Source organism: Pholis gunnellus, assembly GCF_910591455.1.
Source record: "Pholis gunnellus genome assembly, chromosome: 2".
NCBI classification, from domain to species: Eukaryota; Metazoa; Chordata; class Actinopteri; order Perciformes; family Pholidae; genus Pholis; species Pholis gunnellus.
In genome coordinates, this window is record NC_136536.1 from 20,707,199 (window position 1) to 20,719,872 (window position 12,674).

The window sequence follows — 12,674 nt, forward strand, 5'->3', positions numbered from 1 at the left end:
AAATTGTCATGCGTGCATCACTTATGATCCATATCCCCTAGAAGTTGTATAAATATATAGAAACAATATTTGTATTAGCATTTCTCAGTGTGTGCTAGCTTAATGCTATACGGTCGGGTCTAAACAGCTAACGTTAGCTAACAAAACAAAAGCGTTATTGGTTTAAATTAGACAAAAACGTGTTTAAATTTGGTCACAACAGTCAAAAGTCAATCCTAGTGGATGAATTTACACTGATAATTGAAAATATTACCAATATTAGCATACATATTGGTGTATTTTGGGGATTCACAGTCTCAATGGTAAAATGCATTGAAGACCATAGGGGTTTAGAAAGTGTATAAATCTCACTTCTTTGCAGCAAATAGTTCTCACAACTTGACAGTAGGTCACAAGTAGAGTTCCTGATGCAATTAAAATCACAGTTTGAAGGTTTCTTTTGAGAGATTTCGTCGAGGGAAGGATATTTCTGCTTTTCTGACTGACTGAACTTTCGTTTCTGGACAGATGGAGTGAATTTTGAAAAGATGCGCATTTTGGTAGACACGGTAACAAACAGAATGATCAGGTCCCTGCTGAGAACAGGTCTTACCTCAGAGTCTCCATAAGGTCCGGATCAACAGTCCTCCGCTGCACAAACAGACATTAAATACAAGCTCATGAGGAATATCCTTATGGACATAAGCTAAAATAATAAAGCTAGCTTTAGACTCACGGTCTCCTGTCACGTTTGGGAGTCACGTGACCTGCAACCATACTATAGTACAGGGGTGGCCAACCAGTCAGAGACCAAGAGCCACATTTTTTACTGTGTTACTGCAAAGAGCCACATCATACACATGGGCACACATGAACATCACCCTATCCCTTCCTCACACACACACATACCTTTGCTCAGCCAGATTTATTGTAAATGTCACACACCAACATGATAATGACAGAAATGGACTCCTAAGACCACAGGCCAGTCATTTTCAACAATGAACATTGTGTGCACTGTCTCACACAGACAAACTCTCAGTTCAACCAAGTCCACAAACAAAAATATAATAATTTACAATAGTGTTTTTCTTTTACTATGCATGTTACTTAGTGGGACTTCTGGCATTCCTTGCCTTGAACAATCCTCTTCAAATCTGGCTTGTATTCCGTTGTTGTCACTCGAAGCAATTCTTTCACATGGGTGTCAGTCAGAACAGATCGATGCTTTGATTTCACGTGTTTCAGGGTAGAAAACACAGACTCGCAGACGTATGTTGACCCAAACATTGACAGTATCTTAAGCGCAGCCCGTTTGACATTGGGGTATTTTTTCATTGGCACACTTTTCCAGAACTCAATGGTCCCGTCCCTTAAAGCAGGTTTGAGTTGGTCCTCCTCACAAAGATCGATCATCTCCAACTCAGCCGCAGCCTCATCTGTGACTAGCGGGGCTTTCAAACAGTCCGTCTCGGCGTTAAATGGGTCGACGAGGAACGTAATCTGTGGCCGCACATGCGCGTTTGACGAAAATACCGTATTTAACTCAAGCGAAGCGAACACGCACATTAAAAAAACACAAATACAAACTTCGATATGAACGTAAGAGCCGCATGAAACCGGGCAAAGAGCCGCATGCGGCTCGGGAGCCGCGGGTTGGCCACCCCTGCTATAGTATGTCTTATAGCATGTAAAAAGATGCAATAAAGTATATTATGTGGAAACAAGTCATGAAACAGTAATAGTATAGCATGTCCAAAAAGTCATAGTATAGTATGACAGAAAAATGTATAAACAAGTCATAGTACAGTATGTCAGAAAAATCATAAAAAAGAAATAAACATTTGGAAAAAGTGATTGAATAGCATGTCGCATAAAGTAAAAAAAAAGTAATAGTATACTATATTCTCTGTCTGTCTGTCTGTGAGTTAACAATTAGTGTAGAGATTTGAAAACACTGTTATTTTGGTTTGAAGGCATCAAATCTTCTAAATTTAACATTGAAATTCCTAGAAATGCTAAAATATATGCTAACGTTGTGCACCGTGGTACCCATACGGAACGCTTAGGAGCGAATGTCAGGACGTACGTAATCAAACTAGGGCACGATGCGACCGTGAATTGGTTTGTTTTGACTTATTGTACAAACATCTGCTCTTTTTATTTTATAATATTACATAAATTGTTTCTTTAACATTTACCATTGAGATGCGCTTTGATCGTTGCTGTACGAAGCAACGTGTAAGACTCAACATCCAGGATTTCCTTGACGACAGAGAAGATGTGTTTACTCCGGACCAGATGAGAAGGATGGAGGACCACAGGACCAGATGAGAAGGATGGAGGACTACAGGACCAGATGAAAAGGATGGAGGACTACAGGACCAGATGAGAAGGATGGAGGACTACGGGACCAGATGAGAAGGATGGAGGACTACAGGACCAGATGAGAAGGATGGAGGACTACGGGACCAGATGAGAAGGATGGAGGACTACAGGACCAAATGAGAAGGATGGAGGACTACAGGACCAGATGAGAAGGATGGAGGACTACAGGACCAAATGAGAAGGATGGAGGACTACAGGACCAGATGAAGAGCGGCGGTCGCCTTTCTTTCAGTCGGCTGAGTAAGTAATCCCTCACTAAGACTACAGAAGTATCAGTAATAAGATTCCATCATTGGAGGCCAGATTCAACACAACAATGTAGAGATTGTATAGTTGAGTTCAAAGTACGGGTCTTGCTCGTTTTTCTGCTTCCCGGCTGAGTCGCTGGATAAAACGCATCAGATAAAATAACGTTACATTTGTGCATGGATACAGTATAGCTAAGTTACCTGGCTAGCTAGCAAGCCAAGGTAACGGCTGTGCTGGTGACGTGCATTGTGCGAGACGAGAGGTGGAGTTCACTGATTGGTTTCACAACAAACTAAATGATACTACAACAAATCTATGTCAAACTGACTTTCTATAGAAGTCTATGGGAAAACTGACCCAACTTCTCAATTGATTTATTACCTCAGTAAACATTGCTAACATCAGTTTATCATCTCAATCGCTAGATTCAATTCTTCTTTAATACACCATGATGTTTAGTTACTGAATTTTGTTTAGTAAAATAGACAATGAAGCAGGGTATGCTTGAGGGTGGGGCTACTTTGTGATTGACAGGTCACGGCATTGTCCAGTCTGAACGTTGTCCCTGATTTGATGTTAGAACTTTAACCCGTTGACGGAGTGTTTTTAGTTTATGAAAAGTCAATTGTAACATTTTGGTTGCTTAAAAATGTTTTTCATTAGGTTGTTCTTAGCCCCACCCCATCACTTCTGATTGCAGAAAAACGCATTTACAATGTGCGCATGCACTGAAACAAGCACATACGCATGTCTACATTTATAAATGGTGCAAGTAGAACATAATCCTTATTTGTGACAGAGTTTAGACACTTTCCACAAATAAAAAAAAATGTTGGCACAAATTTGTAAACAGCTGTTCACTAGTTTAGAGCTGAAACAATTATAATGACCACAGCCAAGGAGGTTATGTTTTCGGCTCAGTATGTGTGTGTCTGTTTGTCAGCGGAGTAACGATTCTCATGAAACTTGGTGGAAGGATGTAGCATGGGCGAAGGAGGAAGCCATTAAGTTTTGGACCGGATTCGAATCACAGGATATAGGCATTATTTTTCACTTGTGGAAATGACCTTGAGCAGAGGTTTGCCCTCTCCGAGTGCTCTACTAGTTATTTTATATTTGATGTATCACAAAGGATTCCAGTAAGACATCGCATGTGGTAGCACAAATGAAGCTCTAGCTTAAGTTCAGTCAGGAAGACTATACTCTTGCATGCCTAAGCCCGTAGTTTATTTCTCATAGGGCCTACATCTTCCAATCCCTCCTTGCGCATGCTCACTCATTATTTCCTTGCTGTCATTGGTCGGGGCTGTCAATCATCATATCAGCTGTTTAGATCAGCTGGTCTCCTCTATCCAATGGCACAACGAAACATTTACATCGTTAGCCTATCATCTTGCTGCTGTCTCTTTTAGATATGATTGTCTCTCTACCTTCAGTACGTTCATGCTGCTGTTACGCACGCCTCCACCTCGCCATCTCCACTCAGTCCTCACAGATTCATCATCTTCATCAACTCATCATTCTATCAGCCTCATCAGCCACCACCACCAGTGTCTGGACTCCAAGGGGAGATTTATCTCGCTGCTGCTCAGGGCAGACGCCCCTCGATTACAAATCTCCCTGCAGAGTCAAAGACAAAGACTCTGTCAAGACTTTATCACCACATATCATCTGTTAATAATAAACAATTATCTTTTCTTCATCTGACTTGTCTCTCCTGATTGAAATGAATAAGTGGCTATGTTTTCAATTTTAAAGATGTGTTCAAGATATGAATAATTAAATATGATTTATCCTTGTAAATAAAAAAACACCAGGTGGAGTGGTTGCTCATTTTAAAGTATCCTTTTAAATTGTACAATTATACACAGAAAAGACAGGTGTGTTTACTGAGGAACATGCAGGAGTTGTTGACCTGACAAAGCACAGCACTTTAAAAAGATATCCCTCCACTCTCTCTTCTTCAGCATGTGGGGTAGCCAGTCCTGGTTTGTTCGTAACTCTAGGTCTTTGTTTTCTACATGTGTGGTGAGACGTTGTTTGTCAGTAGCCCTCAGGTTGCCTTATTTCCTCCTTCGGGCATCAGATTATTGACCATGTGAGCTTTATGATCACATTGATACTCTGGACTCTGGTCCTGGTCAGTCCTTCTTGGCCCTGCTGTGGAGAAGTAAGACCAAGAGGAGTTTGATAAGCTTTTTTTGAAGGATAATTGTGGCTTCAGCTGGGATAACATCTACTGAGACAAAATCGGTGTAATATAACGAATGTATCATGTTTAAAAGTTGATCTGTAAAGTTGCCTATTTACATTTTTGCATAACGTTTTAATCTTTTTCTGGGTCGATAACAAATTACAATCCCAGTGACAATTTGTCATCTTGATAAATTACATAAAAAATGTCTATGTTTATGCATCGAATGAATAAAATAATCTCTCAGTGTAAAAACATTGTGCATTACTGTGTTTAGTCCTTGCAAATTTATTCATGCCATACTAATATCCATTATACAATTACTGAGTTATTCGTTTTAGTTCTATTTAAAAATATATATTAAAACAGGATTACAACAAAGGAAATTCTAAATATGACTTGACTGGATGCACTGTTGTCTATGGTGAACCTTTGTATTAGGCAGTGGCGGCTGGTGGAACATTTTCTAGGTAGGGCAATCCAATCAATTTCAGCAAACTAGACTACTCCTGACGAGAACGCGCAATTTGGGGCGCTACAGATGCCCAAAGCGGAATCTATTTGAGGACGCTGATTGGCTAAATTGTATGTCACACATTTATATCTTTAATCAGCAATTGGCTAAATTGATTCCTAGACCCGCCTCCTGTGGGCGCTTTCTCCAGCCCCAGCTCTGCTGAGACATGTCCCACTGTTAAATCATCGAGTGTTTGAGGGCTCTCTTGCAGACATCGTGAGCCCTTTATGAACCCTTTCCGTACTTAGCCTAAGGAAATTACCCACAAATCATTGCAATGTGACGTTAAACACGGGGTAACCGGTGGACGCATGGAGACGTACAAAAAAAGGTAAACAAAGAGGACGGCTCACGTGTGTTCAGCCTGTCATATTACATTTACACAGAAACATTAAGGGTTAAAGGTGGAACAAAACATAAACATGAAATCAGAGGATATTTATTTATTTATTCATCAAATATTTGATTTTGTTATTGAAGCTGTTTTGACAAAAATGAGTAAATAGATGACATTAAATCACCTCTCATCTTGTGAGGAAAGGGCCTGGACGTTCAAATCAGGGAGTACAAATTATAAAATAAATACCCACAGTTATACATCATATTTGTTGTCGTTTTCATGGTAACGTGATATGTCGTTGATCGATTCGGCGCACGTCTGGTTTATGTCGAACGAGCATTATAATCCATTTCGTGTATGTATTTTAGCATGCGCGCATGCACTAATCGTGTGCGCGTGCTTGTGTGTTTTTTGCGTGCGTGCTTGCGTTTCTGTGTCTCGTGACTTGGCGCAAGCAACATTCTAGAACACCTGAGGTCATAAAGCCCTTTCGCAGCGTTCTCAGCGTCACAAAGCCCCCTGTAACGTTCTGAGCGTCACATAGCCCTGCAGTTGCATAAGACAGTGCACAGACCAAAGCAGATCTCAGAAGACCACAGGACAGCAAGGCAGGAGGACCGAACCGGACCCACTCTCAGACCGAACCGGACCCACTCTCAGACCGAACCGGACCCACTCTCTGGACCAACTCTGGACCAACTCTCGCTAAGTAGTATTTTAACTTCTTTGGAAGGGCTGGTGTACTTTTCACGGAGAGAAATTCTGAAGATATATTCTGTGTCGAATTCTCATGCTCTGCGATGTATTGGTGGTCCGTGTTAGCTAGCTTTGTGTTGGTATATCGAAATGGAGTACGTAGCTCGACTCTTGGGGAAAAATATGTGATACTGTGATACATCTTCTAGTTGATGGTATTAGTTGTGTATAATTGTGTTTGGAGTGTGTAAAAAATGACCTACATGATAGTGTTATGGTAGTGTATGGTACAAACAATGAAAAAGATACTGCCGTATTTACACCGAGATGACATTATGTTGAGTGTTGATGGAGCTGCTACAATTTTAGCATAACCTAGCACCGATCGATCTGAAATCCATTGAGAAAACTAGTTTTGTTTAGTCTAAAGGTCGGTAAGTAGTTTTGTTTTGTCAATGGTGCAGTAACGGTCACGCGATGTGCAGTAACGGTCACGCGATGTGCAGTAACGGTCACACGATGTGCATTAACGGTCACAGTCACACGATGTGCAGTAACGGTCACACGATGTGCAGTAACAGTAACACGATGTGCGGTAACAGTAACAATCACACGATGTGCAGAAACGGTCACACGATGTGCAGTAACGGTCACACGATGTTCAGTAACGGTCACACGATGTGCAGTAACGGTCACAGTCACGTGATGTGCAGCAGTAACATTCACGTGATGTGCAGTAACGGTCACACGATGTGCAGTAACGGTCACACGATGTGCAGTAACGGTCACACGATGTGCAGTAACGATCACACGATGTGCAGTAACAGTAACAGTCACACGATGTGCAGTAACGGTCACACGATGTGCAGTAACAGTCACACGATGTGCAGTAACGGTCACGCGATGTTCAGTAACAGTAACAGTCACACGATGTGCAGTAACGGTGCATTGGAGCTCGTATCTGAGCTCCAATGAGAAAACAAGTTTTGTTAAGTCTTAAGGTCGGTAAGTAGTTTTGTTTTGTCAATGGTGCTCGAATCGATCGGTGCTAGGCTATGCTAACATGGTAGCAGCTCCATCAACACTCAACATAACGTCATCTCGGTGTAAATACGGCAGTATCTTTTTCATTGTTTGTACCATATGGTTTACACACACACATTATACACATAGTTTGGTCCGTTCTCTTTTGATATGAGGTATTGTAGAGCTCTGGGTGAATGCAGGGGGATACAGTATTTATTTCCTGATTCAACAACGGCAGGACATCAGTGATGACAGGGGGAGTATCTCAACGCTGATAGGCTATCGTGCCGCAGCGCCAATTGCCAAGACTTCCCAATCGCGTGAGTTGAAAATGTTCAACTCACACGATGGGACTGGAGTGACGCAAATTTGCGATGGCGTGGCGCGTTTGGCGTGGCGACATGAGTTGAAATTGTTGAAACTTCAGCGATAAAATGGCGTGGCTCTGTGGCGTAATAGCCTATCAGCGTTGAGATGCTTCTCCTGTCATCACTGACGTCCTACTGTTGTTTAATCAGGAAGGCACGAGGACATAAAAGTGACACGTTTTTGAGCGAGGTTTGGTGTAAAATAGTCTCCTCATATATGAAAAACATCACGAGTATGTAGGAAACGTGTGAATTGTGAACACGTTGAAATAATACGATTTAAATAAATTGTCATGCGTGCATCACTTATGATCCATATCCCCTAGAAGTTGTATAAATATATAGAAACAATATTTGTATTAGCATTTCTCAGTGTGTGCTAGCTTAATGCTATACGGTCGGGTCTAAACAGCTAACGTTAGCTAACAAAACAAAAGCGTTATTGGTTTAAATTAGACAAAAACGTGTTTAAACTTGGTCACAACAGTCAAAAGTCAATCCTAGTGGATGAATTTACACTGATAATTGAAAATATTACCAATATTAGCATACATATTGGTGTATTTTGGGGGATTCACAGTCTCAATGGTAAAATGCATTGAAGACCATAGGGGTTTAGAAAGTGTATAAATCTCACTTCTTTGCAGCAAATAGTTCTCACAACTTGACAGTAGGTCACAAGTAGAGTTCCTGATGCAATTAAAATCACAGTTTGAAGGTTTCTTTTGAGAGATTTCGTCGAGGGAAGGATATTTCTGCTTTTCTGACTGACTGAGTGAATTTTGAAAAGATGCGCATTTTGGTAGACATGGTAACAAACAGAACGATCAGGTCCCTGCTGAGAACAGGTCTTACCTCAGAGTCTCCATCAGGTCCGGATCAACAGTCCTCCGCTGCACAAACAGACATTAAATACAAGCTCATGAGGAATATCCTTATGGACATAAGCTAAAATAATAAAGCTAGCTTTAGACTCACTGTCTCCTGTCACGTTTGGGAGCCACGTGACCTGCAACCATACTATAGTATGTCTTATAGCATGTAAAAAGATGCAATAAAGTATAGTATGTGGAAAAAAGTCATGAAACGGTAATAGAATAGCATGTCCAAAAGGTCATAGTACAGTATGTCAGAAAAATCATAAAAAAGAAATAAACATTTGGAAAAAGTGATTGTATAGCATGTCGCAAAAAGTAAAAAAAGTAATAGTATAGCTATAGCATGTCAAAACATTCATGAACAAGTCATAGTGTAGCATGTTGAAAAAAGTCACAGAATAGTATGTCGAAAGAAATCATAAAAACGTAGTGTAGCATGTCAAACATTTTTTTTAAATAAGTCATATTATAGTATGAAAAAAATCATATGGTCAGTATATTATGTCGAAAAACCCATAATATAGCATGTCGAAAAATGACAAAAGTCATAGTTCAGCAAGTCAAAAAAAGTAATGAAAAAGAAATAGTTTAGCCTGTTGAAAAAAGTCATTGCATAGCATATTGCAAAAAAGTTGTTAAAAAGCAAAAATATATTATGTCAAAAATAAATCGTTGTATAGTATGTCGAAAAAAGACATAAAATAGCATTTCATGTTGAAGAAAGTCACAGAATATGTTAAAAATAGTAATATAGCGAAAAAAGTCATTACAAAGTCATCGTATAACCTGTGGAAAAAAGCAACAAAAAAAAATCATATCATCACGTGTCAAACATTCACAGTATAATATGTAAATGTCAATGTCTAAATAAAGACAGAGTACATTCAATCAAAAAAATCATGAACAAGTAACAAAATAACATGTAAAAAGAAGTTATTTTACAGTATATAAAAAAGTTGTAGAATAGCATATTGGAAAAAGGTTTAAAAAAGTAAGTTAAAACATTAATAGAATAGCATGTCAAAGATGTATTTAAAAAGTCATATTATAGCACTTTGTGATGACCCCTCTCTTCCACTAGGGGTCTGTGTCCTGTTTGCTGTCTCTGTCTGTCTTTCAGGTTGTTGCTCAGCAGCTGAAGGGTCACACCTGAGCCTGGTGGGAGAGCCAGCTATCAAGACTGCACCTGAAAAGTAACCTTGTCCCTTTCAGATGAAGTCAAATGTAGCAGAATTCCATAATTAAACTACACAGAAGATTAAATGCATGCCAACTTTATTATACGACCTCTTTGGACAAATATACATATTGTAAACAAGCTTCAGACTTTTTAGGATTTTAATTCTTGAAAAAATGTTCAATAAATGGCTTGAAATTTGACATGGTCAGTGTGAACAGGGTTCTATTGAAAATATCAGGAAAACTTTGATTATGGATGTATTTATGTTATTTGAGCTGACTTTCCCATTCATTTTCTCAAAAGATGTACAGTAAAATCACATCGTATTTTACATGGGCATAGTTAGAGCCATGCTGAACAGGATTACATTGAAAATGTCAGCAAACCTTTCAGGGATTTCTTCTTATGATAGTTTAAAGATGAGGAAGTCGTCAGTGTTATGATGAATTTTTGACTTTAGAGTTCCCTGTAAAGAAATTGAACGGTAAAATAAATTCAAATTTCATTGTGTAATTAATACGAGTCTTTCTTTGTCCTTTTTAGCATCCAGGCACCTGTACGATCGACGCTCATCAAAACCCAAACGCCAGCTGGCTGACTGGATTCCTACAACGAATGGCTCACTCGACCGTAGTCCATACCATCACAGGAAAAATAGCCCTGAGTTTGACTTGACCAGTAGCAGAGCAGGGTCGTCCTTCAGGCAGAGGATCGGCGGTTCGATCCCCGGCTCCGCTAGTCCATGTCGATGTATCCTTGGGCAAGACACTCGAAATTGTTCCCGTAGCTGTGCCTGCGGTGTATGGATGTTAGATAGTCCTGATGGGCAGGTGGCCCCTTGCAGGGTAGCCCCCTGTCACCAGTGTGTGAATGACGACATGTAGTTTTAAAGCGCTTTGAGTGGTCGAAAGACTAGAAAAGTACAAGTCCATTTACCTAAACTTTGTGCTAAGAGAAAACAAACAAAATATACCACACACACTCAGAACTGCAGTTACGGGATTGCATTTGTAAAAACTTCAAGGTAACCAGCCATCATCTTCACTTAACACATTCACAGTTTTGTGGCATAAGTAAACTGGTGCACGAGAGATTCTTTCAGATTGTGCTCAGTTTGCTATTGCACCAAGTCACAGGTAGGTCTACAGAAATGGCTGGAGATGTCTGACTAGCGGTGTTTGTTCACAGCAGCGTCTGGGCATTTGATTGGGACGGATGTACGTTTTATCTCTTTGAAAGAACAAGCTGCTTGTTATTTGTATTCTGTATTTTCCAGCGAAGAAAGAAAGAAAAGGTCAAACATTTTGCTCGGCATCGTGAAGGGTGTGATCGGGTTTTGGCAAGTCACATCTGCTTGCAAATTATGGCTTAAATCACAGACTGCTCCAAAGGGGAGCATTAAAATGAAAACCCTGTAATCCACGGCAGCTTGATAGAAAAGAGAAAAATAAAATGTGGCAAAAGCACGATGGGTGCTTCAATAAAAGAGGAAATCACTTGTAAAGACAGCTTTTTAGCACATTACAGATACTCACACACAGATATTGCACTTTTCAAAGCATTACTACAGACAAAAAAAGCACATCACCGACAATGTTCTTCAGCAAGAGGACATTTTTTACAAAAGAAATCTGGAGGAAATGGATGAAAGAGATGAGATTAGACAGTTTCCTGTTTGTTCCATGCAACTTGAAAAAGATAAAGAAATAAGTGACACTCAAACTACACAAAATCAGGTTGCAGAAATGACTGCACTGGCAGATTTGACTGTTTCAATTGAAATGATGGAAACGTATTAGATGATTTCACACCTAGTTTCCATAATGGACTTAAAAGAGTACTCCATCGCTTTACCATTACACTCGATAGGCAGTTTAAAACAGAAAGTATATCATTATGGTCTTTAATTCCACGCATTCTTCTTTGTCCAATCTTGGCCTACATTACCCACTCAACTGCCAAGAGTCTGGTCAGAGATTCAGGGCCGTGTCGGTGCGTTGCAGAGGCTAAAGTAGCATCAAGCCATTTGCCTTAACCAGAGAAGAGAACTACAGAGGTCTGGTTAGCTCACTTCTTTCTGACTTAAAGTATTCAGTATTCAGTCCCAACCTACCCTGGCTCAAGTGCAATTTATCAGACGTTTTGCAGCTACCCCTCTGGAGCCACAAAAGGCTTTATAAAGCTCTTTTTCACATATGCGGCAGGACTCCCCAAGACCTGTAAACAGGCTTTTGATGTGTAAAATCGGTGGGAGTCCCCTTTAAAACCTGTATGTTAAAACTGATACTTTCACAGTACAGGCCATTAATAAACATTTTCCTACATCAAGCCCTGTATTATAAAAAATATCCTGACACATTTGCTGAACAAGGCTCTGCAGTGGAGATGCCTGCTGGTGGATTAACCCCTCCATGTGCCTGCATTTACACTAACAAGGGGAGCTCTGACCAGGGGTAGTGCTGGGCTGGACCGAGCCCCGACCACAGCTATGTGGTTGTTTGTTCAGCCGACTTGCCCAGAGCTAAATACAGACAGTGATAGAGGAGGGATGGCAACTAGCTTTCACTAGAATTAAGAAGTGACTGCAAATTTTCCCTGGAAGTGACTCTCGGTTATACATTTAAGATAATGTCAACGAGTGCTGTGACAAGCCCAGGGAAGGGTTTTTGAGCTAAGGTTATAGGGTAGGATGTGAAGATTTCTTTGACATTATCTAGCATATTTGTATTTGGATTGAATTTATGTGCAAAAGCCAACAGCGCAAGTAACTTTCCATGTGAAGGGAAAAAAAAAAGAAAAAGAGCAACACCTCCCTTCTTTCATATAGAATTCATTTTCACAAAAACATGAGACTAAATC